The 13,792-nt window shown below is 37.6% G+C and overlaps 1 pseudogene; it reads right to left on the bottom strand.

Annotated features, from left to right (window-relative positions):
• Positions 1-242: 242 nt before the first annotated feature.
• Positions 243-13,792, bottom strand: part of LOC138334633 (L-threonine dehydratase biosynthetic IlvA-like) — a 16,842-nt pseudogene continuing 3,292 nt past the window's right edge.

The following is a 13,792-nucleotide window of genomic DNA, read 5'->3' as shown; positions in this document are numbered from 1 at the left end:
AAGGCATGAGGAATGTATTAAGATGTAAAATTCACTGTCAGTATTAGATACAAAGAAATATATTTTGTGAGTTTGTAGTACATTACAACACAATAAATGTAACCATAATACTTATGTGTTATAATAATAAACATTATGAACTGAAGGGATTAATGGAAGAGTTTAAATGTTATAGAAATAATTCTATAAATTTATTACTAAAGTAATAATTACATCTTTCAAAAATCATTAACATACACATATTGAAATTCTACTTTTTAATGCCCGTTCATGTCTACTCTTAACTATGTTGATATTTTCTTTGCAATTGCTGTAAAAATGCAACATTACAAACAACTTTTACCCAGTTGCACAAACATGCAATGTATTTGCATAGCAATTTCATAAAGTTTTCAATATTATTTTTTTTCATTGAAACTTAAAAAAAAATCCGCTTGTGACCTCCTGTAAACTATCTACCCAGTATATGGTATTTAAAACAGTTAACATCACACAGAACCAGAACCATTACATCAACATTTAATTGCATAAAGCATGTCTATTTTATGGTGGTAAAACTTGTCTGTAAAGGACACCAATGAGGGTAAAAAACGTAATTTGAAATGAAAATCACAAAATTAAGTAGCGTCAAAAAAAATTGGTTTGTAGTACATGAAGTAAATTGATGGATTTAATATCCATGTGAAAAAGTATTACACAATTCAATCAAATATCAATACATAAATGAATTTCAATGTGAAAAAGTATATTTCATACGATAGACAACATCCATGCAGTCATTTCAACCTTACATCAGTATACATTTACACATGTATTACATTCACACAGTATTCTGCTCAGTCCCTTCAGTAAAATCATGGTATTTCTTAGAATTTGAAAATACAGGATAAAAATAATTTTAGTTTATTTGATGGATTCCCGCATATTTACACTCAATTTTTCCTTGATTACATCACTTATGACATTTGTGTTGATACTAAATTTTAAACCAAATCGTTGAACATGACATGTACATGTATAAACATACTTATTTCAGCAGTAGTTACTAATCGTGAATGAACGTCGACCTGTTAACGACGCAAAACTATGTATTTACTAATAAGTTGTAAAAGGCGAGTTCACGAAATTAAGTACTCCCGAAATATAAGTGATTTACAGTACGTGTATTAATTTAGAATTTTTTTTGCGATGTCTTTGAAGCACTAACTCATGAACTGCGCTTAAATTTGCTAAAAAGGGTACATTTTTAGGTATTTATAGGAATTATTTCAGGTATCACACCATCAAATTATTGGTACTAATAAATCCTTATTTTCTATTTTTTTGCATTTGCCCTAAAATTTGACTGCGGTAAAATAGGTTTGTTGACAGTATTGCTGATGTATCAAAAGATCAGAGTGATATTGAACCCATAGCCCATAATTTACGGAACTGAGGAAAAACACAAATTGTGGAAGACGAAAATTGAGTAAAGAAAATTAAATATGCGGGGATCCGTCTTTAATTAATCACAGACATCAATTAATTAAAATTACATTGTTAAAATCTACAAGATGTTTTGCATTACTTTAGGTGAGAGAACATCTCCTCTGGGGTAACGTTGCCTCCAGTTACGAAAACCACAACCTTTTTCCCAGCTACATCAGGAATGCGGCCGTTGACGAGAGCGGCCATGGCAGCACATCCGGATGGTTCTACCACTAATCCACGTTTATAGAACATTGCCATGGTATCTACTAACTCATTGTCCGTAACCAACACAACATCCTCCACAAATTTTTTACAATGCTGGGATTTTGGTGTACTATTTATCTAATATGGCCTATTTCTGTCTTCACATATTACAGAGTGTTAGCTCCCTTGCGGCTAGGTATCGATTGTTAAGTCATTATTTTGTAAGCGCAAATTCACGTCGTTTTTCTCCGAAAACGTATGACAGTTACGCTCGCAAACACATGACGTCACAATCAATACCTACCTGCAAGTGCAGATAACTCTGTAATATGCAAATTCGGAATAGTTATGAAGATGCTTTTGCCTAACTGAATTGTAAAGGGATGGAATGGTGCCCGAACAGAAGACTTAAAATTACATTTACATTACACTGACTATCTTTGAACTTACATTCTACTTTAACTCATAACCTTTGACGTCAAATATTCCCTTGACTTATAACCTTTGAACTTACATTCTCCTTTGACCTCTAACCTATAAACTTACATTCTTGATTGACTTGTAACCTTTGAACTTTTGAACTTACATCCTTCTGGTTCCACAGCGTACACCTTTACAGTTGGAAAGACCAGACAGTTTGAAGGTGGCGGCTACTCCAGATACAAGCCCCACCGCCTCCGCAGCACAACGATCACAAATATCAGGTTTAATTCCGGTCCTCTAGAATCTCAGGGATGCACTATACCAACAGAAACATTGTAGTAAACAAAAGGAATTTATGTAAGAGATTTCCCCAGCAAGGATTACGATAATTCAAAACCATGAGTATCATGAAGACAATTTATTAATAACTTTAAACCAACTTTCTTTCGCGTGCGATATACTTTTGCAAATTACGCAATCTGAGTAAATTTGCGAAAATTTATCTCCACGAATGGATATCTACATCATTTATATTGATAAGAAATTTTAGTTAATTTTTTTCAATCTGGTCAAATTTTAATATCCAAACAAATGTGTTTTGAAATAGAAATTGCAAAAAATTAAGTAGCCGCGAAAGACAAGTTGTTTTACAATAATTTAACTTAGTAACGAAGTGTTGTGGTGAAATTCTATATCCAATATCAATCGAAATCAAAAAAAATAAACAGCCGTGGAGTGGCTGGTCTGATACTATTTTGATGTGACATGTGACAAGTTACCTTCATAAACCTGAAAATGGGTATTTCAAATCGTCAATTACGAAGGCGGATAAAAAACACTAGCATTCTTTGAGCATTGGGTAAGCTAACAAGCTGTCAAATCGGGGCTCAAACTCATGCATGGTTATACTTAACAAAAGAGTGAATAAGAATTTTTATCATGCCAGCACTTTAGGGACCCCTTTGCCTATCGGTAATTAAGAAGTTGTTTACAAGATTTTACGCCGATATGACCCCTTGACCTTGGAATGAAGGTCAAGGTCATTCATTTATACAAACTTTGTAGCCTTCATCCCCAGCATGTCACATGTCCTAATATCAGGACCAGGTTACTAGAAGTTGTTTTAAGATAACTCCTTGACATAGTGATTTAGTGACCAAGGTCATCTATGATAGTTCCTCTCTAGCATGAAGGCCCAATAGGTGATTTCAGTGGCCAGGTCTTATGGTAACTCTTGGCCTATTGATCCCCTGTGACCTTAGTGACCCAAGGTTCTATGGTAACTCTTTTCAGCATGAAGTTTCAGACTCTAAGTTTTTGAACAAGACGTTGGATTCTATGGATGACACCCGGGGACGGCTCTAATGGCATGATTAGGGGACGGCTGAACCAGGTACTCACATGGCTCTCTATTGTGATTCCAACTCTACTAAGGTTCTATTTAACTCTCGAGGGTGATTAGTGACCGAGAGTTCTATGGTAACTCTCTATGTTGATTAGTGACCAGAGTTCTATGGTAACTCTCTATGGTGGATTAACTCTCTATGTGACCACAGGTTCTATGGTAACTCCTCCCTCTATGGTGATTAATGACCAGGTTTTCTATGGTAACTCTCAATGGTGCATTAGTGACAAGGTTACTATGGTAACTCTATAATGATGGTTATTAGTGACCATGTTCTATGGTAACTCTCTATGGTGATTAGTGACCAGTTTCTATGGTAACTCTCTATGGTGATTAGCAGTGACCAAGTTCTATGGTAACTCTCTATGGTGAAATTAGTGACAAGGTTCTATGGTAACTATCTATGGTGATTAGTGACCAGGTTCTACTATGGTAAACTCTAGTCATGGGTGATTAAGTGACCAGGTTCTATGGGAACTCTCTATGGTGATTAGTGACCAAGTTCTATGGTAACTCTCTATGATTAGTGATTAGTGACCAGGGTTTCTATGGTAACCTCTCTATGGTGTGAGGTGATTAGTGACCAGGTTTCTATGGTAACACTCTATGGATGATTAGTGACCAGGTTCTATGTAAATCTCTATGGTAACTATCCAGGTCTATGGTAAGACCTCTATGGTGATTAGATGACCAGGTTCTATGGTAACTCTCTATGGTGATTAGATGACCAGGTTCTATGGTAACTCTATGGTGATTAGTGACCAGGTTCTATGGTTAACTCTCTATGGTTAACACCAGGTTCTCATCTCTATCGTTCTGATTAGTGACCAGGTTCTATGGTCACTCTCTATGGTGATTAGTGACCAAGTTCTATGGTAACTCTCTATGGTGATTAGTGACCAATTCTATGGTACAACTCTCTATGGTGACATTAGTGACAGGTCTCTATATTAGTAACCAGGTTCTATGGTAAACTCTATGGTGATTAGTGACCAGGTTCTATGGTAAACTCTCTATGGTGATTAGTGACCAGGTTCTATGAGTAACTCTCAGATGGTGAATTAGTGACCAGGCATTCTATGGTAACCTCTCTATGGTTTGATTAGTGACACAGGTTTTTTCTATGGTAACTCTCTATGGTGATTAGTGACCAGGTTTCTATGGTAACTCTCTATGGTGATTAGTGACCAGGTTCTATGGTAACTCTCTATGGTGATTAGTGACCACGGTTCTTGATAGGTAGACTCTCTATGGTGATTTGTGAAGTAGGTTCTATGGTAACTCTCTATGGTGATTAGTGTATCCAGGTTCTATTGTAAAATTCACTCTCTGGTGATGGTAACTCGCTAGTGACCAGGTTCTATGGTAACTCTCTATGGTGATTAGTGACCATGTTCTATGGTTTTTATGGTTGACTTATGTGACTCTCTAATGGTGAGTAACTATCTAGAGTGGTGATGTAGTGACCAGGTAGATATTGTGACCAAGTTCTATGGTAAACTCTCTATGGTGATTAGTGACCAGGTTCTATGGTAACTCTCTATGGTGATTAGTGACCAGGTTCTATGGTAACTCTCTATTGGTGATTAGTGACCAGGTTCTATGGTAACTCTCTATGGTGATTAGTGACCAAGGTTCTTATGGTAACTCATCTATCGAGTGATTAGTGACCAGGTTCTAACTGGTAACTCTCCTTTGGTGATTTAGTGACAGGTTCTATGGGGTAACTCTCTGGTTATGGTGATTAGTGACCAGGTTCTACGGTTAACTTTCTATGGTTGATTAGTGACCAGGTTCTATGGCTAACTGTTATGGTCGATTAGGGTGACAGGTTCTATGGTAACTCTCTATGGTGACTCTAGTGACCAGGTTTATGGTAACTCTATGGTGATTAGTGACCATGGTAACTCCTATGGTGATTAGTGACCAGGTTCTATGGTAACTCTCTATGGTGATTAGTGACCAGGTTCTATGGTAACTCTCTATGGTGATTAGTGACCAGGTTCTATGGTAACTCTAATGGTGATTAGTGACCAGGTTCTATGGTAACTCTCTATGGTGATTAGTGACCAGGTTCTATGGTAACTCTCTATGGTTATTAGTGACCAGGTTCTATGGTAACTCTCTATGGTGATTAGTGACCAAGGTTCTATGGTTAACTCTCTATGGTGATTAGTGACCAGGTTCTATGGTAACTCTCTATGGTTCTATTCACTATGATTAGTGACCAGGTTCTATGGTAAACTCTCTATGGTGATTAGTGACCAGGTTCTATGGTAACTCTCTATGGTGATTAGTGACCAGGTTCTATGGTAACTCTCTATGGTGATTAGTGACCAAGTTCTATGGTAACTCTCTATGGTGATTAGTGACCAGGTTCTATGGTAACTCTCTATGGTGATTAGTGACCAGGTTCTATGGTAACTCTATGGTGATTAGTGACCAGGTTCTATGGTAACTCTCTATGGTGATTAGTGACCAGGTTCTATATGGTAAACTCTCTATGGTGATTAGTGACCAGGTTCTATGGTAACTCTCTATGGTGATTAGTGACCAGGTTCTATGGTAACTCTCTATGGTGATTAGTGACCAGGTTCTATGGTAACTCTCTATGGTGATTAGTGACCAGGTTCTATGGTAACTCTCTATGGTGATTAGTGACCAGGTTCTATGGTAACTCTCTATGGTGATTAGTGACCAGGTTCTATGGTAACTCTCTATGGTGATTAGTGACCAGGTTCTATGGTAACTCTCTATGGTGATTAGTGACCAAGGTTCTATGGTAACTCTCTATGGTGATTAGTGACCAGGTTCTATGGTAACTCTCTATGGTGATTAGTGACCAGGTTCTATGGTAACTCTCTATGGTGATTAGTGACCAGGTTCTATGGTAACTCTCTATGGTGATTAGTGACCAGGTTTCTATGGTAACTCTCTATGGTGATTAGTGACCAGGTTCTATGGTAACTCTCTATGGTGATTAGTGACCAGGTTCTATGGTAACTCTCTATGGTGATTAGTGACCAGGTTCTATGGTATACTCTCTATGGTGATTAGTGACCAGGTTCTATGGTAACTCTCTATGGTGATTAGTGACCAGGTTCTATGGTAACTCTCTATGGTGATTAGTGACCAGGTTCTATGGTAACTCTCTATGGTGATTAGTGACCAGGTTCTATGGTAACTCTATGGTGATTAGTGACCAGGTTCTATGGTAACTCTCATGGTGATTAGTGACCAGGTTCTATGGTAACTCTCTATGGTGATTAGTGACCAGGTTCTATGGTAACTCTCTATGGTGATTAGTGACCAGGTTCTATGGTAACTCTATGGTGATTAGTGACCAGGTTCTATGGTAACTCTCTATGGTGATTAGTGACCAGGTTCTATGGTAACTCAATGGTGATTAGTGACCAGGTTCTATGGTAACTCTCATGGTGATTAGTGACCAGGTTCTATGGTAACTCTATGGTGATTAGTGACCAGGTTCTATGGTAACTCTATGGTGATTAGTGACCAGGTTCTATGGTAACTCTATGGTGATTAGTGACCAGGTTCTATGGTAACTCTAATGGTGATTAGTGACCAGGTTCTATGGTAACTCTATGGTGATTAGTGACCAGGTTCTATGGTAACTCTCTATGGTGATTAGTGACCAGGTTCTATGGTAACTCTCTATGGTGATTAGTGACCAGGTTCTATGGTAACTCTATGGTGATTAGTGACCAGGTTCTATGGTTAACTCTCTATGGTGATTAGTGACCAGGTTCTATGGTAACTCTCTATGGTGATTAGTGACCAGGTTCTATGGTAGTACTCTATGGTGATTAGTGACCAAGTTACTCTATGGTATTACTCTTCTATGGTGATTGTGATTAGTGACCAGGTTCTATGGTAACTCTCTATGGTGATTAGTGACCAGGTTCTATGGTAACTCTCTATGGTGATTAGTGACCAGGTTCTATGGTAACTCTCTATGGTGATTAGTGACCAGGTTCTATGTAACTCTCTATGGTGATTAGTGACCAGTTCTATGGTAACTCTCTATGGTGATTAGTGACCAGGTTCTATGGTAACTCTCTATGGTGATTAGTGACCAAGGTCTATGGTAACTCTCTATGGTGATTAGTGACCAGGTTCTATGGTAACTCTCTATGGTGATTAGTGACCAGTTCTATGGTAACTCTCTATGGTGATTAGTGACCAGGTTCTATGGTAACTCTCTATGGTGATTAGTGACCAGGTTCTATGGTAACTCTCTATGGTGATTAGTGACCAGGTTCTATGGTAACTCTCTATGGTGATTAGTGACCAGGTTCTATGGTAACTCTCTATGGTGATTAGTGACCAGGTTCTATGGTAACTCTCTATGGTGATTAGTGACCAGGTTCTCTATGGTAACTCTCTATTGGTGATTAGTGACCAGGTTCTATGGTAACTCTCTATGGTGATTAGTGACCAGGTTCTATGGTAACTCTATGGTGATTAGTGACCAGGTTCTATGGTAACTCTCTATGGTGATTAGTGACCAGGTTCTATGGTAACTCTCTATGGTGATTAGTGACCAGGTTCTATGGTAACTCTCTATGGTGATTAGTGACCAGGTTCTATGGTAACTCTCTATGGTGATTAGTGACCAGGTTCTATGGTAACTCTATATGGTGATTAGTGACCAGGTTCTATGGTAACTCTCTATGGTGATTAGTGACCAGGTTCTATGGTAACTCTCTATGGTGATTAGTGACCAGGTTCTATGGTAACTCTATGGTGATTAGTGACCAGGTTCTATGGTAACTCTCTATGGTGATTAGTGACCAGGTTCTATGGTAACTCTCTATGGTGATTAGTGACCAGGTTCTATGGTAACTCTCTATGGTGATTAGTGACCAGGTTCTATGGTAACTCTCTATGGTGATTAGTGACCAGGTTCTATGGTAACTCTATATGGTGATTAGTGACCAGGTTCTATGGTAACTCTATGGTGATTAGTGACCAGGTTCTATGGTAACTCTCTATGGTGATTAGTGACCAGGTTCTATGGTAACTCTATGGTGATTAGTGACCAGGTTCTATGGTAACTCTATGGTGATTAGTGACCAGGTTCTATGGTAACTCTCTATGGTGATTAGTGACCAGGTTCTATGGTAACTCTCTATGGTGATTAGTGACCAGGTTCTATGGTAACTCTCTATGGTGATTAGTGACCAGGTTCTATGGTAACTCTCTATGGTGATTAGTGACCAGGTTCTATGGTAACTCTATGGTGATTAGTGACCAGGTTCTATGGTAACTCTCTATGGTGATTAGTGACCAAGTTCTATGGTAACTCTCTATGGTGATTAGTGACCAGGTTCTATGGTAACTCTCTATGGTGATTAGTGACCAGGTTCTATGGTAACTCTATGGTGATTAGTGACCAAGTTCTATGGTAACTCTCTATGGTGATTAGTGACCAGGTTCTATGGTAACTCTCTATGGTGATTAGTGACCAGGTTCTATGGTAACTCTCTATGGTGATTAGTGACCAGGTTCTATGGTAACTCTATGGTGATTAGTGACCAAGTTCTATGGTAACTCTCTATGGTGATTAGTGACCAGGTTCTATGGTAACTCTCTATGGTGATTAGTGACCAGGTTCTATGGTAACTCTATGGTGATTAGAGACCAGGTTCTATGGTTAGTATCTATGGTGACTGGTTGTTCAATGTAAATCAATAGTTTTCATTTGTAGCTTTTGATGAGATGTGGTCAGTGTCCATTACTAGTTGTGGTCACTACATATACCTGCCATAACCAGCTATGAGGTAGTGTTCATCAAAGGAATGCAGGAATGTGTAGCCTCTTTCTGCTACATATTTATCCACTGTTGACAGTAAATCGCTGGTGGGGAGCTGTTCTATCTCAACACCATAGCTCTGGAATAGATAAATCACAGGTGGGGAGAGGTTACCATGGAATCAAGGGAGGGAATCATAGATGGTGGAGGTTGCTGTGGAAAGAATGGAGGAATCACATGGGGGGAAAGGTTACCATGGAAACAAGGGAGGGAAATATAGATGGGGAGATGTTGCCATGGAAACAAGGAAGGGAATTATAGATGGGGAGAGGTTGCCATATAAAAATTTTAGGGAGTGAATTATATATGGGGATATGTTGCCATGGAAACAAGGGAGGGAATCATATATAGGGAGAGATCGCCATGGGAACAAGGGAGGGAATTACAGATGGGAAGAGGTTGTCATGGAAACAAGAATGTGATTTAAGATGGGGAGAAATTACCATGGAAAAGAGGGAGGTACAGATAAATCACAGATGGGGAGAGGATACCATGGAAACAAGAAAGACACAGATAAATCACAAGTGGGGAGAGGTCACCATATAAACAAGAGAGGGACAGATAAATCAAAGGTGGACATAATCTTCCCATGGAAACAAGAGAGGGACATTTATTTTAAATCACAGGTGGGCAGATCTTACCGTTGAAACAAGAGAGAGACAGATAAATCACAGATGGGGAGAGGTTACCATGGAAACAAGAGAGGGACAGATAAAGCACAGGTTGGGAAAGGTTACCATGGAAACAAAAGAGACACAGATAAATCACAGGTTGGGAAAGGTTACCATGGAAACAAGAGAGTGTCAGATAAATCACAGTTGGGCAGATCTTACCATGGACTAGAGAAATATTGCAATGTTCTCCGGATTTTCATTTAATGGAAATACAAAAGTCAGTATTTGTTGCCTCTAGCTATCATATTGGACTTCTACCCTCTATGTTCCCTACCTAATGTAAAGAACATTGTTAAAATATTACCAAACAGTTGTCTTCCAGAGGAAGGGATTCAATAATAAAATCAATAGTATGTCTCTTTGTAGAAAAAATTCCACCAACTTAGCCATATTCAGGCAAAAGGAAGCAATATATCAGCTATGTGAACACCATCTTGAATTTCTACTGTAGATAAAGCTCATCCATAACTTCTATTGAAGATGAAGTCCATCTTAACTATAGATGAACTCCATCTTGAATTTCCACTGTAGATGCAGCTTATCTTCTGTAGAAATTCATGATGGACTTATCACCAACTGATGTTTTGTTTCTCAGTGCCTAAAGATTATATTGATTAAGATGAGACTATTATTTAATATTGATTATCTTAAATCATCATTTCCAATTCTAGAAACACAAACACTTCAAACCTTTATCAGTTGTACGCGACTTGAAGGTGCTGTCAACGGCATGAGACAGAGCCCAGGGAGGCCAAGTTTGTTTAGAGCAAAAGCGAAGGCCTTCCCATAATTCCCTGCTGACATTGTTATCAGTTTCTTCTCTCCTCTCTTCACATCCTCTGGAATATAAGCCATTTGACTGGCAACTCCTCGAATCTTAAAAGAACCTATAAATAAGAAAATGTTTTAAATTGATGATAGATTTATGTTTAATTTCTGTATATGACAATCACATTTATTTAATAATTATGCAGGTGATCATGAACTGTTATTCAATTATATTGATGTATATCAAAGGACCAAACTACTGGCTCATGTGTTGTCGCACATAGAGCCATTAGTTTTGCTATGGGTGGATATAATGACAGTGATAGTAAACCCTGAAATATTGAGGGTGACTACTACGATACCTGTCTTTGAAATGATATAGCTTTCATTATTAATTCCGGATCTGATGGACACCGCCATGCTGTAAGTGTTGTACATGTAGTTTAAGTTGGTTAATAAACGATTTCCCAAGAAATAATAATGAACCAGATTCATTGATTGTTCTGGTCTTCACCCTAAATAACAAATTTGTCATGCTACTAAACCTATTTTCTTTATAAATAAAACCAATTAAAATCAGTCCTCAGAAAACGAGTGTGACAGCGAGGCGATCTTACCACTGGAAGCTATGCTTATTTTCCTTGACAATCATAAAGAGTTATCTCCCTTGCACTGAATTGGTTAATCATATAACCTGCTTGTGACAGGTAATATAGCTTCATCAATCCTGCCAAACTAACCAATCAAAATCACAGATATAGTTTTGCAGTATGATAATTGGATATGAAGCAAGCAACAAAACGTTAAAATTAATTATTAGCATTATGTTTAAATATCCACTCAAATTTGAATTGCAAAAATTAATATTTTAACATACATGTACAGTAAAACTCACAAAATGTGTTGAACACGCTACAATGAATCAAATACATCATATGAATGCTACAAATTAGTTTCTGAAGACGCTAAGAAACATGGTTGAGTCAAACCTGATAAGTCGAATATTTTGCCTGGTCCCGCCAACTAAAAAAATATCCATGATTTACTATATTCCTTTACTATAAAGGCTTTGTTTGTTTGTTTGTTTGATTAATTAATGTCCTATTAAATTATTAACAGTCATATAAGGACGGCCTCCCATGTATGCGGTGTATAGCATATGTGAATCTTGAGCTAGGTGCAAGTTTTGGGAGACTGCAGTATGGTCATGTTGTGTCTTCTTGTATAGTGGAACTGTCGTCCTCTTTATAGTGCTATATTCCTGAAACATTTTGCCGCAGACACCAAGCAACACACCCAATCCGGTCACATCATACTGACAACGTGTAAACCAGTCGTCCTACTATAAATGCATGAGCGTAATAGATACAGTACCTGTCGTCTGCATGTTTTCCAGTTTCAGGTACACCTCAATATTTTCCAGGCCTGGGAACATTTCAGCATCAGTCTTTATTAGTGGTGTCCGACACACTCCAAGAGAGCTACTGGTCAGAACTTCTCTTGCTCTGCGGACATCGTCCAGACTGACCAGGCCTTGTTCGGACGGCATGATTAGACGCACTGGTCAGGTCATCAAAATTGCAACTCTGCAGAACAACAAATACATGATCTAAATACAGTAAAACCTGCCTTAGGGACCACCTCTGTATATATACCACCTGCTTAAGGAACAGTAATTATTCTAAGGCTACAAGTGGTCAATTTCAACAAAATTTCACTTGTGTATAAAGACCACCTGGCTATAAAGACCATTTCACTGTGGTCCCTTGGGTGGTCATTATAGACATATTTGACCTATAACATAATTGCATGTCCAAATAAATTTACACTATAGCTCAGCTAATAAGCAATTTTGTAACAGCTAATAGGACAGTTAAAGATGCTCCACCGCTGACAGAGCATAAATGATATTCATCATTTGAGCAATAATTGGTGTTTAATCGTGTATAGATATATCTTATTAACACAAAAAAAATAATATAAATAATTTATTTCGCTTTTGGTGCATGTGCAGTACTTTATTCCATATAGGATATAGTGACACAGATTTTTTTCGGGATGCAATTAATCATTTTTCATATTTTTAACTTTCAGTAAAATTAAAAGCTCAAACTTTTCAATGGTGGTAATGGTGTTAAGTAAGTAACTTATGTAACTGAAGAAAAACACTATATCGTCTGCTCCTGTTTTCGATATTGAAAAAATACCATTTGTCAGCGGTGGAGCATCTTTAAAGAATTAATGGAGCGCTTCCAGACTGGGACTCGAACCTGAGACTTCGAAAGAGAATAGATTTAGGCCAGATGCTCTACTGATTGAGCTGTACAAATTAATCAGGTCATATATTGTTCATGAATTAATTGTTCAAAAACTGTAGACATATACTCATGCATGTAATAAATATTACAAGTATATATATTCCTTGACCCTTGCATTGGTCCTCGCAGGTTACATGTATATCAGGTTAGTATTGTATAGTATTAAAACGTGTGTACTAATGATAAGGACAGGACAGAGACCTACATTTGTAACTGTGCGTTTAAAGCTAAGCTGTGATAATGAACTAGGTCAGAGCAGCTAACAGTTAGGCCTATATATTATACAACTGGATGTTATAATTCCAATTTCTTTTTCTTGAAAACCATTAGAAAACATGGCATATAATCAACAATTAGATGTAGATAAAGATTTGACTCATTCCGTGTGACCAAGATTGGAGGTATATTTTGAGCACAAGAAAGATAAATAAACATTTCCACCAAGAAGCATCATACCTACTTGTCTGTCTGTCTGCTCTTATACTGGGTTGTGTTTGTCAGGGGAGATAACTTCACAGTAATCAATGTGTAGAATGAGTAGGGAAAGAAAGCCTTAAATTTGTTTAAGTTTCTTTTAAATTTAATAAAAAGGATTTTCAGATCACTTATAACTAATCTAAATAAACAAAACATATGTGCATAACTACTAAAAAATTCAACTCAGCAATACGGAATTTTGTATACGTCAAATTTT

Source organism: Argopecten irradians, chromosome 11, assembly GCF_041381155.1.
Source record: "Argopecten irradians isolate NY chromosome 11, Ai_NY, whole genome shotgun sequence".
In the NCBI taxonomy this organism is placed as follows: domain Eukaryota; kingdom Metazoa; phylum Mollusca; class Bivalvia; order Pectinida; family Pectinidae; genus Argopecten; species Argopecten irradians.
The sequence above is the reverse complement of the archived record's forward strand: the minus strand, read 5'-3'. Positions and strand labels throughout refer to the sequence as shown.